Genomic DNA, 6,286 nt, shown 5'->3' on the forward strand with positions numbered 1-6,286 from the left:
GAGGAATCACACATATCCCACCTAGGGGTTGGGTGTGGGGGTGCTAGCTTGTGCTTTGCCCTCAACTTGCCTTATGGTCCCTTGTCCGATCCCCCCTAATCAGTTTTGACTTTTAAATCTTTAAAGTTGCTGAAGGTGGAGAGTCTCATCTTCTATAGCTTCTTCCTGCTAAATAGCGGTATAGAGATGTCCCTACCTGCGGGTCAACATTGGTCAGTCCGGGGACGTATAGGAGAGTTATGAAAGGCGGAAGCAACTGAATTCAAGGTGGACAATGAGTATGAATCTCCTTGAGTAGAAAAGATCATCTGTTGGCTTGAAGTTATTGTAGTGATGGAGTCTTAGCATCAGGTGGAGACACATGGGAGAAAACAGCAAAACATAATTAGAGTAAGAAGAAAGAAACCCCAATAAAAGTCCTTGGTAGTTGACAAAAATTTTCCAGTCTAGATGTTTAACCAATCATTAAAGGAAAGAGAGGGATTTTTAAAAGTGTCAATTTGATAATTCATGTTGCTTTGAAATCCGGAAATATTCGTGTGGTAATCTGGAATGTGTACACAGCATTGTTTTTTTTTGTTTTTGTTTTTGTTTTTTTTTACTTTGAAAACTGTGCATCTCAAAGCAAACTTTATTTGTTCAATTATTTTTAACAACAGCGTTTTATGATAAATACACTGATTTTTCAAGGAAACTCATCTTAATTTTTTTTTTTAATTTTTTTTCAACGTTTTTTATTTATTTTTGGGACAGAGAGAGACAGAGCATGAACGGGGGAGGGGCAGAGAGAGAGGGAGACACAGAATTGGAAACAGGCTCCAGGCTCCAAGCCATCAGCCCAGAGCCTGATGTGGGGCTCGAACTCACAGACCTCGAGATCGTGACCTGGCTGAAGTCGAACGCTTAACCGACTGCGCCACCCAGGCGCCCCAATTTTTTTTTTTTTTTTAATAGGCCTGTATTCACCTAAAAAAATTTTCCCCCAGCTCTGATCAGATTATTTTGATTTGGGAAGAAAATACCATTTTGACAGCATGAAATGCAAAGTTTAAGTTTTTTAAAACATCCCAGTACAGAATTTTAAAAACTATTAATGGAAAATAGGTTAAGGACATTAAGTGCACAACACTAATTATTGGCCACCTAGTGGTATTCGGTTTCTTCCCTAGTTCTCCCAAGGGAAACTTAAATTCAGTCTTCAGCAGAATGTTCTTTAAAGCAAAATGAGAGCATTGTTTACATTGTTTTTAGATCTTGCTGTTCCTAATTTTATTCTGAAACTCAGTTTTACCCCAAACCTTAATTAACATATTAACTTTGTAATGCACAGTTGTATGCAGTTCAGCAAGCAGTAATATACTAGCAGGCTCTATTCACCCAGAGTTCAGGGTAAATAGGATTGATCACACCCATTTAAAAACAAATCTCACGGGGCGCCTGGGTGGCTCAGTCAGTTGAGCGGCCGACTTCTTCGGCTCAGGTCATGATCTTCGGCTCAGGTCATGATCTCACGGTCCGTGAGTTCTAGCCCCTAGCCCCGTGTCGGGCTCTGTGCTGACAGCTCAGAGCCTGGAGCCTGCTTCAGATTCTGTGTCTCCCTCTCTCTGGCCCTCCCCTGTTCATGCTCTGTCTCTCCCTGTCTCAAAAATAAATAAACGTTAAAAAAATTGAAAAAACCCCAAATCTCACATTATTTGCCAATGTGTGATTTCCATCTAAGTTCTGACAATGAAATATATGGATATATATCTATATACCTTATCTTAATTTTCAAAGATAGGCAAGAGTTCTTCACAGCTTAGTTTTGCCTGACTGAAGCTGACGATTTTGTAACTCCATAGCCAGGCCCATGTTGTCAGTGATTTTCAATTTGCCTTGAAAGAATGCCGACTGAGGATTCATTTTACCAGGCGTTAAAGCCAGTAAGCCGAGTCAGCCATTGCGATTGTGCAGTCACAATCTAGTTAGGAAGCACTGACCTTTGCCATTCTTCACATCCACCAGCCAGGTGGCTTCTTTACCCCCAGGGCCATCCTTCACCTTGAAGACAAAAAAACCACCAGTTTTCTTCAAGTTCCCTTCGTCTTCAAGTTTCTTCTCAATCTCCTTAAAGACAAGATTTGCCTTAAATCCATCAAATGCAGAGCTGGTTGGAGCAGCCTCGATTTGATGAGTTCTGAAAGAACTGGCAGCTTCAGGAAAACCCATCTTTTTTTTTTTTTTTAAAGTCGTATTTTCTTTTTTCTTTCTTTTTTTTATTTATTTTTGAGACAGAGAGAGACAGAGCATGAACGGGGGAGGGGCAGAGAGAGAGGGAGACACAGAATCGGAAACAGGCTCCAGGCTCTGAGCCATCAGCCCAGAGCCCGACGCAGGGCTCGAACTCACGGACCGCGAGATCGTGACCTGAGCTGAAGTCGGCTGCTTAACCGACTGAGCCACCCAGGCGCCCCATGGAAAACCCATCTTGTAGAGCGTCTACACAGCATTGTTTTTATGAGAGCACAAGTTCCACCTTGTGCAGCAGTTAAAACATCTAATGCCATTCTCTTTTGTAGAACTATGTAGAGAGCAAATTCCTCTTCTAGAGGTCCCCAAGATATCCTGAGGCTCCTGCACCTGCCAGGAAATGACATTCTTTATACACCTGATAAAGCTGCTGGGAACTCTCTAAGCAAGGTATCAGGCCAACATTTCCAGCGGGCTTTCCCGGTGTCTGCCAGCACTGCCAGTGAGATTTTTAGATGTCAGGCTTGAAGCCTCTCAGAGGGGAGTACTTCTACTACTCCTACCCCTACTTCTACTACTACTACTTCTCAGAGGAGAGTAGGAACTGGCAGCAGGAATCAGATGGGTCTTTTTGGTTTGTAATTCAAATGTCTTTGGTGATCCTTTTGAATGACCCATTATAAGAAGGAATTATCAGTATAAATTGGGAAAAGGAGAATGAAGAAGAAAGGTGCAACCATCACAAGAGAAGCTTGAGGTCTTCCACAGGTTTCAGGAATAAGAAAGCACATTAGTTGGCTCATCGGTTTCCTGTGAAGGAGGTACAGTTTTTATTCTGGGTATATGAGCCCGTGAAGAATGCCCCTCTGACTTTATTGCAGTGGAAGTACACAATATGACCCCAGTAGGGGTCCTCCCATTTTGGAATGAAATCCCCTGCTGTATTAGACTTTCGCCCAGGCCTCCTGGGTTTTTATGGGGTAGGTTTCTAGTAACTATCAAATCAGGTTTAGGGAGGATATGGTTTGTATATTCACTTAGAGATTTATGAATTAACCCAGCCTCAAGTGAATAATTTAATAAAGTGCTATAGTCTTTATCTATTGATAGGTTTACAGTGAGAAAAGTCTTTTTATATACAATTGTTGGGGAAATCCATCCCACTAAAATATATATATATATATATATATATATATATATATATATATATGGCCATGGGGTCCTGTTATTATTCCCACAAAATAACAAACAAGATTGTCCATACCTGTGCTATTGTGACAATTCTTCTGAAGTTTACCTCACGTTGTTCAACTTAGGCAAACAACAAACAGGTAAAGACAATCAGAACTAGAATTTAACATCCATAAAGGTGCATTATTGAAACATAATTTTTGTAATAATCCTCATTTCCAGAGATAGCCAAATCAAGACTAATTTGCTTGTAAAACAAGTCCAGTTTTAATAAACTTGACCTAATTAATTACATAAGCTCAGCAAGAACAGCGACTGATCATATAAATCCTTTATAATTTGCTTTGCTAGAACTTTTTGTAAGGAATCTCTAGGTTGAACTTTTAGGCCTCTCCAGGCCAGAAGCCAGCCATATACTTGCCATCAGACGTGCCTGCAATACTTAGAGAGTTGGGCAAGTTCCTCTTCTAGAGGTCCCCAAGATATCCTGAGGTTCCTGCACCTGCCAGCAAGTGACATTCTTTACTCACCTGATAAGGCTGCTGGGAACTCTGTAAGCAAGGCATCAGGCCAACATTTCCAACGGGCTTTGTTGGCTTCATGCTTTATAAAGTCAACCTTAGTTCCTTAAAGCTGTTTGGTTATTTCTGAGTCTATGCATGATTCTCAGATATGACCTTCCAGTCAAAGCCTAGTAAAATAACCAATGGTGTCCTGTTACAAAGAGAACAGATTCTTATATAACTCATGCAAATAACTGTAATTGCCATGAAAAAGAACACTTACTGGGAGTCTGAATTTCAGAGGGTTCAGGTAGAGAGAAAGGTTAAAAGCTTCAGTTTGTTTCCCAATGAATACCTTATCCTATTTTTGTATATCATGGATATCTTACGAGAAAGTTTCCTTCATCGGGAAGAGCAAACAGAGAACCAGCAATTGTTTAAAACAAGAGTCATAAAAACTGTAATTTTCCTCAGTTTATTTTGTACCATGTTCCTAATTTTTGTTCAGTTTGAATGATGTCTTTTGGTTCTGTAAATTCTTACCCATTTTAGTATTAATGTTAAAGATTTCAGATACCTGTATTTGTCCTAAAAGTCCTTCTTATAAATCTTGAAGATAAAAGACGTTTTGTAAGAGCATCAGAACAATAACTATAAGTGACAAAAGACTAAAAAGTGGACATGGCTAACAGTCTGATGAGAGTTCATTTTGATGCAATTGACAAGGAAATTTGGTTATTTCTGTGACACATAACACTTTGATAATCAGAATATCAAGTGTCAACCTTATCACCAAAACATATTAAAATTTTAGGAATTTCGTGTATATTTGAAGAGTTATAGCATTTACCCAAGCAATAAAACCTAAACTTAACCATTATTTGTTTGACAGTGTTTGCATAGTAACTTAACATAACAAATAAAAAGGCCTAACTGGTCAAAAAGACTTCATTTACAATTTAAATCTTGGAAGTTTGTTAAAACCTTAGAAAGTTATAAAGCACATCCTAAATAGGATTATAGATCATTACAAATCTTAAAAACTTTAAATTATTTATTTAACCAAGATGGCAATAAGAGATTTCAAAAACAAACATGTAGGGTTATATAGTTGTTAGCAAAACTTAGGTCCTTTAACATTGAGAGGTTTTAACTTTAAGTTGTCAAAGACCTGATAAAGACAAAACATAAGCTTTCATTTTCCCAGCAGACGAAAGAGAAAAAACCATTTGCATATATATATTTACTATATGTATTATATATTATATATAATATAGAATTATAGATTTATTTATATATCATATAAATATATATTATATATTAAATTTAATATATATATTTATCAAGAGCAGAACAATCCAAGAAAACTTTGTCTTTTGAATAGAGAAAAGCAGAATTTTAACCTTATACCAGTGTAGTTTAAAAAAACATTTTTTTAATGTTTATTTATTTTTGAGAGAGAGACAGAGTGTGAGTGGGGGAGGAGCAGAGAGAGAGGGAGACACAGAGTCCGAAGCAGGCTCCAAGCTCTGAGCTGTCAGCACAGGGCCTGATGCTGGGCTCAAACCCACAAACTGTGAGATCGTGACCTGAGCCAAAATCAGATGCTTAACCAACTGAGCCACCCAGGCACCTCAATACCAGTGTACTTTTAAAATCCATTAATTTCACTTAGTCCATTCTAACCACATATAAAATTCCTTTCCAAAGATTTCCTTTCATGAACCTTCTACAACTTTCCTTTGCCTTCAGATTTTGTCCCAAGCCATTTCTCTTCAAACAACCAATCTCATGTAGAACAAAATTACTTTCTTTTACGTTCAACAAAATTATATTTCCATTTACTATATCTTATACATCTGCTTTTTTTTACATACAGAGTTGTTTCCCTTATTTCCATCAGTCTTAACTACATTTAGCAGAATTTTAACTCTTAGGAACCTTAGTCTCCAATGAAAACTAAGTAGTAACCAATTGTGAACTGTTAAAGCAGAATTTTTTTAGATGACAAATTTATGAACCAGTTAAGCGCAAAGCATTTGCGCATATTTTGGGTCTGTTGGTAAAGGCCCAAATAGCCTTAGTTTCTCTGCAATAAGAAGTCAAAAGCACAAATCTACATTGAATAATTAATATTTTAGCATTCCATTCTATTTGGAAAAGACCTATATGTCCAATGAATTCAGTCCCACTTACCAGGCAAGCAAAACTTTTAAGTTTCAGATTATCAAAGACTTTGAAAGCTATCTTAACAATTACCCATGAAAACTTTGAGACAGGCAAAATTAACCATTATTTTAAGTCATCTTTTCACTAACAAATTGGAACGGAGATAACATGAGCTTTTGTGACCTTCAGCAAAC

The 6,286-nt window shown here is 37.7% G+C and overlaps 1 pseudogene; it reads right to left on the reverse strand.

Moving 5' to 3' along the window:
* Positions 1 to 1,791: 1,791 nt before the first annotated feature.
* On the reverse strand, positions 1,792 to 2,208 carry LOC122201302 (annotated as a pseudogene).
* Positions 2,209 to 6,286: the final 4,078 nt, after the last annotated feature.

Source organism: Panthera leo, chromosome A1, assembly GCF_018350215.1.
Source record: "Panthera leo isolate Ple1 chromosome A1, P.leo_Ple1_pat1.1, whole genome shotgun sequence".
Taxonomy (NCBI): Eukaryota; Metazoa; Chordata; class Mammalia; order Carnivora; family Felidae; genus Panthera; species Panthera leo.